The sequence below is a fragment of the Natator depressus genome, chromosome 3 (assembly GCF_965152275.1).
Source record: "Natator depressus isolate rNatDep1 chromosome 3, rNatDep2.hap1, whole genome shotgun sequence".
Classification (NCBI taxonomy): Eukaryota; Metazoa; Chordata; order Testudines; family Cheloniidae; genus Natator; species Natator depressus.
The window spans coordinates 194,342,655-194,357,017 of record NC_134236.1 but is presented as its reverse complement, the minus strand read 5'-3'; the positions used below and the strand labels follow the sequence as shown (position 1 = coordinate 194,357,017).

The following is a 14,363-nucleotide window of genomic DNA, read 5'->3' as shown; positions in this document are numbered from 1 at the left end:
ATGAAATTCTGTTCAGGTTTGGCTGAGATAGAAACTTAAGAATCACTATTTCCCCTTCTCTCCTTTTGCAACCATAAATCTGACATTTCCAACTTTTAAGTGCTTGGCTTTGCAAGCTAAATGTTTTTAACATTTTGGTTTTGGACTTTAAAATGTATGCGGGTAACACACAGTGCAAGGACATACATATCACAGAATTCTATTGCATTATTTGAGAAATAACACGTAATTATAAACCTTGCTGTCAAGTTTGCATATAAGGGGACAGAGTTAAGGTTGTGCTTGTAAACTTAACTCTAATTTACTCTTACTTGCTTCATTGTACAACCATAAATATTCTATTAGCAGTTTAATGAGTAACTAAAGTAAAGAACTTAGTTAAAAGACACAGTCAGGATGCATACCAAGGTTAATACTTAGTTTATCTGAAGGGTTAAAGTGTTCAAATTAAAAACAAACAAAAAACAGATGTTCAAGTATTGCAGTAAACTAAAATCTTGAATTCAGTTTCTAGGTTACAGCAGTGGAATTACAATGTTCTCTTAGAATCATAGGTTAGAAGGGACAGCAAGGGTCATCTAGTCTAACCCCCAGCCAAAATGCAGAATTTGTTGTGTCTTGATTCTTAGTCTGCCTTCTGCAGATTTCAGTCATATCCTATAAGCTTTTCCCACATGTTAATCATTCTGTTAAATTTTGCCATGCTCAGGATAACTAGATGCTCTGAAGGACATCTCAATTTAGGAGATGGAAGGGAAAGAGGGACGAAGCAAACAATCATTTCCAGCCGAATCAGTTCTGAAACCTTGCAGCAGCAATTCTGGTTTTTATGGGGGACAAATAATTTCTGGAAATTATTTGGAGGCTAATAATTGTGAAAACTGGTCTAAGCTGAATTTGTCCACTAACATTAACAAACCTGTCATAGTAGGAATTTTTTCTAGTTAGTTTAATAAAACTGCCTCATAACTTAAATTACGGTACACTGACAACTCTTAGGGGCCAAACTGCAATCCTTTACTCCTGCCAATACATTCCCATGCACTTTAATTGCAATAAGTGGTGTTAATAAGGCCTGTAGGATCCTCAGGCCTGTAGCCACCACTGAACCGAGAAACTGAACTGCCTCCTCTTTAAAGGCTTACTCATAGGAGATGCTGTGTACCCTCATTTTCCATTAATGAGGGTTGAGGGTGCACAGCATCTCTGAGTACATGAAAGCAGGTACTGCTGCATTGAGGGACCATTGTAAAAAAGGGGGTCAAGTTAAAACCACCTCTCCCCTACAGCCCTGCCAGACCTGGAACTGTGGAGGGGAGATCCCCTGCTCCTGCAGGCACTAGGAGTCAGGTGGCATCCATACTTCCCCCAGCCACATGGCCTCAGGAATGAAACTGCGGTGGATGAACTGATCAGAGACTACACCCAGCAGTAACAGCTGGAGAAGCAGGGACCAGTAGTCATGGAGGATGACTGCAGTTCTCACTCAGAACACTTCATCTCTGGCACAGACTGGCTGTCTGTTCCAACCCTGCTGCTCTTTCCCAACCTTTGGCTGTCCATCTAGCTAATCCCCTCCTACCATAATCCCTGTTCACTCCACTTGTATGTGCTATCCCTTTCTCATACACTGTGCTGTCTATCTAGATTGCAAGCTCTTTGGGGTAGGGGCTCTCATTATACATTTGTACAGTGGGTGAAGGTACCATCACAGAGCCCTGTTCTTGGTTCTCTCCTAGGCACTACAATAAATAAATAAAAATAATGAAAGGAGGTCAGATTAAGTAATCAGAATGGTCCCTCAAGATTTTCAGAATGCAGGATAGCTGAGGGGCTTGTGTCTCCAGGACTACCCTTAGTCACAAAGCACCCAGCTTCATCATGAAAGACAGGAGTTAAACAAAATAATTCACTGTGTTCATTTAACTTTACAAATTGGGAAGCAGGTAATTTGGTGCCCAATCCTGCAGCTATTACTTACATGAGTAGTCTCATTGACTTCTATGGTGCAAGGCACTTGAGTAAGGACTGACAGAACATTCCCAAAGTCTTTCAAGGAAAAAGTTTAAAATGATAGTAGTTAGGATGTAGGAATTCTAAGAAAAATCAACGTTAGCTGTAGAGTCTAAAATTAAAGGAGGTCTGGTTTTGATGCTTTCAGTACATGCAGTATGTTTCTGGCATAAATCCAGTGGAACATGAAGTACTTGTGGACAATGTCTGCCAAGAGCTAGAAATATAGCACTTAGGCTTTGAAGAACAAATAGTATCTGTTTCCATTCAATGCACTTAAAAAAAAAATTAAATCAAGGTGATCCTTCTGCGGGCATGACTGCATTAGAACTAACTGACATGCTTTAGTAAATGCTGTAATGAATACATGCTGATTGGAAGGGAATCAACCCTGCCATTTTATAATCCATTCCCATAGTGACAAAGCTTATATATACAGATATTAAACTTCACTGTATTACAAATGCAGTTTTCCTTCCAATATCAGGCAGATGTTCAACAGAAGCTCAGTGCCTTGCTTTGACTTGCCTCTAGCACACACTTCTACAAGTTCCACCAATTGTTTAGTACTGCATATAAAAGAAAAACAGAGCAAACAGAAAGATAGTTGGAATGTAAGGGTATGTCTACACTGCCCACGTCGTGCCCAGCGCTGTGACGTGGGCAGTGTAGTCACGCTTTATTGCCAGGGGAGAGCTCTCCCAGCAATTAAAAAAACCCACCCTGAACGAGCGGCGATAGCTTTATAAAGCATTGTCTATACTGGTGCTTTTCAGCGCTAAACCTTTTGTCGCTCAGGGGTGTGTTTTTTCACACCCCTGAATGACTACAGTTTTAGCGCTGAAAGTGGTAGTGTAGACACGGCCGAAGACACTCAATTAAAGTGCTTTATCAGTTCATATATCATGTTTCATGCATCTGTACCTCAGTTTACATACTTCAGAGCAGTGCTCTGAAGATTAGTTAATAATTGAATACTAATTTGCATTTCTATTCAGCTTCCAAATGTTAGTGAATTAAGCCTCAACATCCTGAGGGAGTTACCATCAGCCTTATTTTAATAAAGATAAGGAAACTGAGGCACACTAAGGTTAAGGCCTAGTTCACACTAGAAAATTAAACTGGCTTAATTGTGTTACTCTGGACTGTGAAAAATACACAGCCCTGAGCAGCATAGCTAAGCTGACCTAACCCCCGGCATAGACAGTGCTATGGAAGAATTCTTTCATTGACCTAGCTACTGCCTCTTGGAGAGGTGGATTACCTACGCCAATGGGAGAATTCTCCCATTGGCGTAGGTAGTATCTACACTGAAGCACTAACAGTTTTAAATGTAGACAAACCCTACATTATCACACAGCAAGACACTTAGGTCAAGTCACCTAGTCTCTCTGCACCGCAGTTTCCACATCTGTAAGATGGAGATAAAAATATATAGGGCTCAATGTGGCTTACACAGGAATGGAGAGAACAATCCATCTGATAGCTCCCAGGGAGTTACAGTAGAGCATGTCCACACTCTCACCATAGCCAACGTAAGAGGCTAGTACAGGAAAATATCATGGCTAAATAGAATAATAGACTAAGGTCAGAAGGGACCATTATGATCATCTAGACTGACCTCCTGCACAACGCAGGCCACAGAATCTCACCCACCCACTCCTGTAACAAACCCCTAACCTATGTCTGAGCTACTGAAGTCCTCAAATCGTGGTTTAAAGACTTCAAGGTGTAGAGAATCCTCCTTTTGGGGTATCTTGCGCCACAGGGGGTGCTAGAAGTGAGGAGACTCTGGGCTTCTCTACACTTGAAACACTACAGGAGACAGCTGCAGCAGCACCATTGTAGCACTTCAGTGTACACACTACCTAGCCTGACAGGGGAGGTTCTCCTATGGAAATAGGTAATCCACCTCCTCGACAAGTGGTAGCTAGGTTGATGTAAGAATTCTTCCATTGACCTAGCACTATCTGCATCAGGGGGTTAGGTTGGCTTAATTACATCACTCGGGGTGTGGATTTCACATCCTTTAGCAACATAGCTCGGTCAACCTAACTTTTTAGCTTAGACCAGGTCCTGTGACTGTACCTAGCCAGTGTGGGAGAGATGCAAGACAGGATGCTTTTTGAACCATCCCCTCTCCTTGCCAACCCAGGCACAACCTGGCCCTTTAAGGCCACAGAGTGTTAGTGTTCACATGGCCTGTTAGCAGGGTGACCACACAGTAAGTGTGAAAAATCAGGACGGGGTGGGGGGTAATAGGAGTCTATATAAGAAAAAGACCCCAAAATCGGGACTGTCCCTATAAAAATCGGGACATCTGGTCACCCTACCTGTTGGAAGATATGAGCTCTTTGCTTCTCCCTACCACACATGCACTTCTATTAGTCTTCCCAGCCTCTCCTGGCTGTAAGAAAAGGCAAGGATTAACTCTCCTTTCACCATCTTGGATCAGATAGGTATTTCTGCTGCTGTTCATAGAGACACTGCCAACTTAAATCAGCTCCTCTCCAAAACCTAGTGTAACTCAAGATTTAGTAACTGAAAGATCAGAAAAAGATATTGTTTCCCTATTTTTAGAGACAGTTTCCCCTGTATAGTCAGGGGTTTCCCCTGCTGAATGTGTGGGTCTTTCAGAGCAGCGAGGAAATATTATAAATAGGAAAAATACAATTACGAAACTGCCAATATTGGCAGCAGGACTCAGAAACGGGTGCAGCAAGTAAAGCTACAGATTTACTGAAGCTGACTAGATTGTCTTCATGGGGTCCCTATAGTTTTCCCCAGCAACAGTGTGACGTTTACAAGAATCTACTCTGTTTCACATCTGCTACTCAGAAAGCTGTGGGCAGAACCAGGGAAAGAAATGAGTGATCAGTTGTTTGTCTAGGATTTTAATGTAGCTACATTATGTAACCTGTTCTACCAGCTCCAGAATATAAAAAGAGAACAATTACATATGATAATATGCTTACTCATATTAGCATGTACAGAAACATGACATAAAACATTGTCATTATCCAATAAGTGTTAGCATTCTAATCGCATGATTACTGAAATTACTACTCAGGAAGGAAGGAAGGGATGGAGGTAGGAAAAGGATGAGGCTCCTATCTACATAGTTCAGATAAGCAAATTCATTCTTTCTGCAAGCCCATTTTATGACAGCTCAAGAATTTTGATCTCCTTTATGACCCATGCTGGAAGAACAGGTAACATAAGAATTGTCAATGATTACTTAAAAAAGGCCTGAAAGATCTTATCTTAGAAATATATAGAGAACATTAAATTGTCTGCACTGTTTTTGCTTGAGGTCTCCTTGGAGGACCAGAGAATATCTCCTAGCCCTTAACTGAAGGAGCCTGGGTGAATCTTTAACAAATGTATTTCCTCACAGATGTATTTCAGAAGTTTGATGTATAGGTATTAAAAAGATTTTAACTGGTTTGGCTACTATCCCTTCCCATCTCAATTGCTCTGTTTTCCGTCACTATTGATGTAATAATCTCACTAGTTCTCCAATAATCCAATCCTTTCTCAAAAATTGAGTAGATAGTACCTGTCATTTTTCAGGTAAAAAACAAATTGAAAATAACTTCTCTGGAAAAAGGCAGCATTGGTGTGTGAGGTTCTCTTTATACTCTTATGAAGCAATAAAGGGGGCAAAAGCACTTTAAATGTCACTCTACAGACACATTTGTTCAAGGTGGCACAGCAAACATGAGTCCATGTACTCTGGAGCTTTCACCAGAGGTTGAGATTGATTACCGTATATACTCGTTCATTAGCCCATTCGTTTATAAGCCGACCCCTCAAGACGGATAGGTGAAAATAGTAAAAACTGTATGACCCTTTCATAAGCCGACCCTATATTTCAGGGGATGGCAAACTTTGGCTCCCGGCCTGTCAGGGTAAGCCGCTGGTGGTTTGGGACGTTTTGTTTACCTGGAGCGTCTGCAGGCACAGAGCCCCTGAGCTCCCTGTGGCTGCAGTTCGCCGTTCCCAGCCAATGCTCCCAACTGATGATTTCATAGAGTTTAAAATCATCAAATTTTGGTGTAGACCTGTTTATAAGCCGACTCCCGCTTTGATGCGTCATTTTTTTACCAAAAATATTCAGCTTATGAACGAGTATATACGGTTCCCTTTTAATCCACCCTTCATCCAAACACAAAACTCCCTTAATTACACATCACTCATGGCAGAAATTGGGGTAGGAGCATGAGGCTGTAGCCTAGGATTGAGCTCAGGTTATCTACTACTCAATAAATTACAGAAGAAAGAATGCCAGACTATATTCATTTTCTGAGATAGGAAGACTACCTTCCAAGTCGATATGCAACCAACAAGTTTGGCCCATGGAATGATCACACGGATTTGTGAAAGCTGTCTGTATTTTGTGGAATTCTGAAAGTGGCGTTTGGCTTTCTAAAACTGCAGCTGAATTACAATGATGGTTTACTCAGTAACACTAATGCAGAAGCAATGGCTCAGTGGATACTGGACTTTGGTTTCACACCTGGAAATACAAGGCTTTTCTTCCATACGACAACAAATACTACAGATTTTTAAAATCTCATGAGTTATTGGACAACATAACAGTCTCACCCCCAACTCAGAAACAAGTGTCAAGCCCTAGCCTTCCCAAAAAAACGGTATTGTGTAGTCCATTTAAAAAATGAACCAAAAATATACCTCACTTAAGTTAAGTAATGTCTACTGCACTAAACATACTGTACACTCCCACATTTAGCAATGCACGTTTAAAGTTATATTTCATTGGATAATCAAAGGTAACAATGATCCAATCATAACAACTTGAATTACAAGCTGCATTTTATTTTCTACTATGTTTAAGCATTCCTTAGAGTATTTAAAGCAGCTCAGGGACAAAACAAACTAATGCCAAATGAAGGAGAAACAAAAAGTTACAGCGGATGATGGGAAACAGCAGAACTGACATATTTTTAGAATTAGCAGCTTATCCCAAGAGATGCATAATAGAAGGAAAATAAGCTACAAGTTCTTTAAAAGGAAGTGAATTACTCTATAGTAAGCCACATGTGTGATGCATTTTAAAAAGATTCCTAATCACATACCAGACATTTGGTTTAGCTACATGAAGTGACAGTTCTGTTGTCATATTTTCCCAGTTGAACCTTGTGTTAAAACACTTAAAACAATCCATATCCCTGCATAAATGGCAGTGAAATGTAAAAACACTAGAAAAATGGAAAGGTGTATTAAGGTAGCATTAAAGATACAAAAGAGTAGCGATCAACGTGCAGAGAATCTGAAAGTGCACTAACTGAAATAAAGCCCACGACCCTTCTTGGGAGTTCCTTAGAGGCCACTTCTTTTATAATTTAATATGAATTTTATTTTTAAACGCAGAGGATCTAAGTGAAGTACTTAGACAAGTTTACGACTATATTGGCTACAAACCCAGCATTTAAGTTGTTTAACACTACTGATGACTAAGGCCCTACCAAATTCGCGGCCGTGGAAAAACGTGTCACGGACCGTGAAATCTGGTCTTCTCGGTACTTTCACCCTATTCTATACATATTTCACAGGAGAGATCAGTCTCTCTCAAACTGGGGGTCCAGACCCAAAAGGAGGTTATGGGGAAGGGGGGTGTCACAAAGCTTTTGTAGGGGCATTGCGGCTGCGCTGCCTTAAGAGTTGGGTGGTTGGAGATCAGCGGCCGCTGTCCATACTATGCTATCCTTACTTCTGTGTTGCTGCTGCTGACAGGTCTGCCTTCAGTGCTGGGCCCTCAGCCAGCAGCCACCACTTTCTGGCAGCCCAATTATGAAGCCAGTGCTGCTGCCACCAGCAGCGCAGAAGCAAGGGTGGCAATAATGCAACCCCCCCTACAATAACTTTGCGAACCCCAGAACCCCCTTTTGGGTCAGGACCCCTACAGATACAACACCATGACATTTCAGATTTAAATAGCTGAAATCATGATATTTACTGTTTTAAAAATCCTATGACTGTGAAATTGACCAAAATGAATCACAAATTTGTTAGGGCCCTACTGATGACAAATAAACACAGTGATCAATGATTCAGGGTGGAGAAAAAACAGTCAAAGATGGTGCAAATTTACAGTCTTCCCCAGAGAGGTGTGATCCAAACACAAGATCTGGAGTTTCTGGTTCCTTAAATTCTAATAGTGGTTCTGGCACTAATTTAATGAATGGTCTGAGGTAAAGCACTTAAGGCTTATCCCTGTTTGCCCCCCACACCCCCATTAATGGGGACGCACATACTGATTTTAATGGATACAATACCAGGCCCCTATTCTTTGTGCCTCAGTTTCCACTCCCCTTCCTCATGTGTAAAATGGGGGTGCCTATCTCAAGGAAAAGGTGGGGATTTTTAATGTTTGTAAAGCATTCTGAAGATGAACAAAGTGATACGTAATTGCAAAAGTATACTTGAAAGACTAATGGCTAAATATGTCCAAGTGGAAGAATTAGTGCACAAGGGAGACCATAATCATTTATGGTGAGTTGCTTAAAGGGACAAGTTTGATTAGCAAGGATCATTATAGATTAGTAGTTTTTAAGGCCAGAAGGGATCATTATGATCAGGGGTGGCCAACCTGTGGCTCCGGAGCCACATGTGGCTCTTCAGAAGTAAATATGCGGCTCCTCATATAGGCACCGACTCAGAGGCTGGAGCTACACATGCCAACTTTCCAATGTGACGGGGGGTGCTCACTGCTCAACCTCTGGCTCTGTCACAGGCCCTGCCCCCACTCCACCCCTTCCTGTGCCCTCGCTCCTTCGCCTCCCCCAAGATCCTCCTGCACGCCACAAAACGGCTGACCAGGAGGTACAGGAAGGGAAGAGGAGGCGCTGATCAGTGGGGCTGCCAGTGGGTGAGAGGCGCTGGGGGACTGCTGATGTATTACTGTGGCTCTTTCACAATGTACATTCATAAATTCTGGCTCCTTCTCAGGCTCAGGTTGGCCACCCCTGATTATGATTATCTGGTCTAACCTCCTGAATAGCACAGGCCATAGAATTTCACCCAGCAATTCCCGTATCAAAGCCATACCACCCTGTGGCTGAGCTAGACAATATCATTATAGAAAGACACTCAAGCTTGATTTAAAGACTTCCCGAGGTAAACTGTCCCAATAGTCCATTACCTTCTCTATTAAGAATTTGCTCCTCAATTCTAGCCTGAATTTATCTAGCTTCAGACACTGGATTTTGTTATGCTTTTGTTTGCTAGGTTAAATAGCTCTCTACTATCAGAAATGTCAGTACTTACAGACCATGATCAAGTCACCTCTTAACCCTCTCTTTGATAAGACGGAGGCTTATGTGATTAATGAATTACAGGTCTAAATATTAGTACTTGGACAAAACACAACTTGGCTGAAATTGCTGAACCGCCAATATGCAGAGGGGCATACCAAGATTCTCATCGGCCTCTGTGAGATGCATAGCTGAAATTTGCTGCAGCCTGCTCCACTAGAGAGCAGAAGGGGAGTGTTTGTGATTCACTTTAGCTAGCTGGCCACATTCTAGATATTGGCATGGGATCAGAGATCACAGGTGTGTGTGTAAACTGTGCCCTTGGGAAGGATATCACATCACTACACTTCATCATGAGGCTGGGGTGCACCATTCCCACTGAGAGCAAGGGCCTGATTTGGCTCAGCACTACTGGAGGTCAAACAGAACATGCTGGGCTCTAAAGGAGATTACTATTTTCCCCCACAACAGTTCTATCAAAGGTTTGGTAGGACTTTATAAAGCCAGCAAGACAGTGACTCCTAAATACTCTTCCTCACAGACCAATCATATTCAGATTTGAGACAAGTGAAGCAAAAGGGAAGATGGTTAGAATGCAGGTGGCATATGTCTCTCTAACAATGGGATCCATGACAGCATACACAGTTTTTGAAAGTGACTTACTATACATTTAATTATTTTCAAATTATATTTAATATGTTCTTTTCTGAATCTGCCCAGGGTTCATTCAAGACCATCATTTTTCTATGTTGGAAACATAGGATTCTTCCTACTTTTAAATTGAGAAAGGCAACAGACCAAGATTCAGTTCTTTTATCATTATATTTTAAGTTTTTTTAATATTATTTTGGACCTGTCATAAAGGAGTTTTTGTTTCTTCAGGAATTTCCAGTAAAAAAAAAAAAAACAGAATAAAAACACAAGACACGATTTCTGAATGCATCATTACTAGCTATAGGTTAAACTAGAAACACTGTTTTAAAGCAGTTTGTGCTGATGAATTATGTCAGGTCTATTGGAAAAACGTTAGAGAGATCTAGAATACCAATATATTTTGTTCTGTGGTGGGGTGAAAACATGAGGGTGGTGTGTGTATTTGTCAATTCCCTGTCCCTCTCTCCTCCCCGCAACTACAATATCTCAGAATCTAGTAACATCAAGGAGAAGAGTAGTGGCAGCGCAGAGGAGAAGAAAAGGAAGGAACATATGGTCCAAGTCTGTATGCTGCTGAGCACCCTCAACTCTGACTGACTTTGATGGGAGTTGTGGGTGCTTAGAATCTCATAGGATTTGGCCCTTAAGACAAATGAAAAAACTCTTACCTCCTTCACCATTACTCTGTCTACCCAGATACACTAAGTACCAAATCAAGGGTGCAACACCAATTTTAGTGAAACTAATGGCCTCTGGTTGCAGTGTATAATATACACATGTATCTTGTGACAAGTAAATTGAAATGAAAAACTAGATCAGATGGAAACATGCTCACTTTGTTCCACTGAAACTGGCTCAGCAGTATTTAGCAGTGCTTGACCTAGTTCCTACACCAGCTTTTTGCTGTCATTTCCTTAGACAATCTGTCAGTGCAGTTGTGAATATAGAGATTAAGGAATGAAAGTTTGGAAACAAACAATCTGGGCTCTCTCTGTTAACACCATCTACAGTCAGAGAGCTTTTGTGATCTAAGCAATAAGGTACGCAGTGCCAGAGTAGCCTCTTTGTACAAACAACACAGTACTTCATAATAGCTGATGTCCTGCAAAAGGCTTAAGCTTTGAAGCAACTGCTGTATACTACTTTACTGCACTCTGAAATGAATCTTTGGAGGAGTTTGATTTTTGACACTGCCCCTAACTAGAAAAATCAATGTCAACTCTCCATCCCATTTTTCAATCAATGAAGAGATCAGTATCTGTAAACAGCTTTAGGGCTAGTCTACGCGACAGGTTTAGGTCAACATACGCTGCTTCGCTTCAACCTAGCTGTGGAAGTGTCTTCCCTTCAATTTGGCTCCCGCTGACGTAAGCAGCTCTCTATGCCAATTTAGTAACACTACCTCCCTGAGCGGCATATGGTCACGGTCGATGTAATTAGGTCGATGCAGTGTCTACGCTGACATTGTGTTGATTACGTCAACTGTTACTGGCTTTCAGGAGCTGTCCCACAATGCCCCACACCAACAATACAATCGATACAAGTGCTCCTGGTGAGGACACGAACCACCAAAACAAGAAGCCCAGTGTGCACCCATATGAGCGATTTCGTAACTAATGTAAGTTAGGTCGACTTAATTTTGTAGTTTAGACATGGCCTTAATTTTCAAACTAGCTTACTTGTTGTATTCCACAATTCTTTTTAAAGAAGGCTTTTTTCTTTTTATAGAAAAAATATTAGGACTAGATTTACTACTCACAAAAGGGAGGTACAAATACTGTTGGCCTGAGACAGATGCTGTGCTCACTTGTCCTACACAGCTCTACCACTGTACCTCAACCCAGTCATTAAACAGTCCTGTTTTCAGTTCTGGGCTTCTTGACAGGAGAAACAACCATTAACTTGCTGTACCTCCTAGACCTGAATACTTTAGCTGCATGAAGAAGATATCAAATCAAGTTATATCCGATTTAATGCCCCCCAATTATGCACTTCCCAAAAACAACAGTAATAATATTCTACGTCCTCTAAAATAAAATTAGTTTAAAAACTGGCGCATAAAAACTAAGTCTCTTTGCTGGCTAATTCTAGATTATTAAAATTCATTAACAACCATATTATATACTTCGGTCAAGAGTAACTAACTATTTTAGATGTCCAATTTGAGAGCCTCAAAGGGGCCTGATTTTCAAACTGTGGGTACTCAGCAATTTTTGAAAATTGGGCCTTTTAAAAAGACACCTTATGTTGGGCACACAAAAATTGAGACAACCACAATCACTAGTCACATTTGAAAATCTTGGCCTAGAAGAGGGTTTACAAATAAAAGATTACTTTTTTTTTTAATTTCTTAATATGAACCATGTTCTACTCATAAAAATAAATAATCCAGGAAACTTGCATAGGAAACCTTCAGTGTAGGTTTCCCAAAACATATCTACAGCATACAAAGTGCTAAATCCAATCATGGTAGCAGGACATTACAACTTTTGTGAACATAAAATGTTGCAAAATAGAAAAGAAGGAAACTCAATCTTCTCCCTCCCCCACCTTGCAAATTCAAGATTTGGGGGAAAAATCATCATTTTGCTGAGCATGTTCGGGGCAACCTTTGCAGTTCTGTCTATTGCCAACTAAAATGACAAAATATTACAAAGCGGTGGATTTTAAACTATCAGTCCAAGCAATAAAACAAAAACAAATGCAAGACCTTTGAAGGTAATGTGAAGGGGGAAAGAAAACTTCTACTGTTAAACTACAGCAGGCGTGTATACACGCAAGGGACTGTGTGTAGCAGAGATCAAGGTAACTGCAGGTTTTGAGTAAAATTTACTTAAACGAAAGCCAAAAATCATCAGTATAAAAGTATTGGCCACTCTTCCTGTTAAAAGAGATTTTGGGGTGGATGGGAAGGAATCACATCTGAAAATAGAGCTGTTCTTCCTCTCTGCCTTTTAAATTCATCTCCTTTTTTATAATAGTGTCTAGTCTCCCCGATATCATTTTACCTCTGCAAATACACTGCTTACCCCTGTAAAAAGTGTGGGGATGGAAGCCGCACAATTTTGTTTCTTCTAGCAAACTAAAGTTGTGTTGGATCACAGATCCTTTGTAAACGAGCCATAAAACACAGGAGAAGGGCACAGAAAAATAGGTCTGTACATTGTAGTTCTCAGGAAGCTTAACAACAGAAAGAACAGAATACAAATTCAGTTTCCCTAACGGTTATGGGGAATCGTCCCAAGTAAACAGTGGCGAAATATTTTGTCATACAGGAAAATAAAGACTTGCAGCTTAACACACGCAAACAAACCCCCCCTTTGTTTTGTTTTCACCCGTCTGCTCCCATGCCACTCCACTAACTGGGTTCAAAGCGGGATGTGTGCAAAAGGAAATGAAGTCCGAGCTCAGCAGACGCGTCTCGTTTTGGGGGCAAAAAAAAAACCAAGTCAAGTTTAAAAAGAGTAAAATAAAGCCGGAGGCGCTGGCTCAGCGGCAACTCCGTGACAAAGGGCCGCGCTCGGCAGCACACCCAGCTCGGCCAGGGGAGGCGGGGGGCGGCTACGCTCTGGTGCCTGGGGAATTTCCCGTGAGGACCGGCACTGACAGCGCTCCCCAGGCAGGTAGGTGTCGGCACAGACCCACGCACCCGTCACCGTGCCCGTGACGGCTGGGGTGCACCAGAGGCAGCCGGCGGTGGGGGGCAAGGGGGGGAATTTCTGACCCCTGCCCCCCGCTAAAACGTACCGGCCGAGAGTCGCCACACTCACCCGGCCCAAACCAGCGGCGCCCACCGTCGCGATTCCGTGCGGCTCGAACCCCGGCAGAGAGCCCCGCGGCCGGAGGCGCGCCCCCGCCGCTACGGGTCCAGACCCCCGGCAAGGGGGAAGGGCGGAGAAGTTCCGGGCTGGGGCGCGGAGCCCAGAGCGCCTCCCGCTCAGCCGGCAGGGCTGCGGCACGGACCGGGGAGCTCCCTTTGTGGCCGGCTTCGAGGCGGACGCGAGCGCGAGCTGCCAACCGCTAACGAGCTTCCAGCGCTCTGGGTCTGCGGCGGCGGTAGCGGCGGCTCCAACACCCCATAGGGTGGGCGGGGCGCGGTGACCGCTTCAGCCCGCGCCATCGCGCGGGGGATCATGGGAGTTGCAGTTCTTTTTTGTCCCCCCCACCCCCGTGGGTGGTTAGTCTCTGCCCTCACGCGGGGGGGGGCGGTAGATTTCGCCAGAGGAGGTTCCCAGCCCTTTGGGCGGCGGGTGCAGGAGCTGCCGGGCTGTGGGGCAGGCCGTGGTCCAGCGGAGCCCAGCAGGCTCCTGGCAGTCAGAGGCGGAGGGTCTCGTCCCAATCCCCCTGCATTGGGTGTCCCCCACACCATAACAGCTCTTGGCGGACCTCTCCTCTGTGAACTTATCTCCTTCTTTTCTG

At 42.9% G+C, this 14,363-nt stretch overlaps 1 protein-coding gene across 3 annotated transcripts in view; it reads right to left on the bottom strand.

The window, feature by feature from the left end:
- PELI1 (pellino E3 ubiquitin protein ligase 1) overlaps window positions 1-14,363 on the bottom strand; it is a 152,651-nt gene that overhangs the window by 41,216 nt on the left and 97,072 nt on the right. The window contains exon 1 of one of the 3 annotated variants that reach the window (XM_074949575.1): window positions 13,715-13,987. The exons of 1 other annotated variant lie outside the window; for it this stretch is intronic. The gene's annotated coding sequence lies outside the window, so the exon portion shown is untranslated. Of the gene's footprint in view, window positions 1-12,973; window positions 13,054-13,714; window positions 13,988-14,363 lie in introns of those variants that run through there. One more of the 3 variants, XM_074949577.1, reaches the window with a different exon arrangement.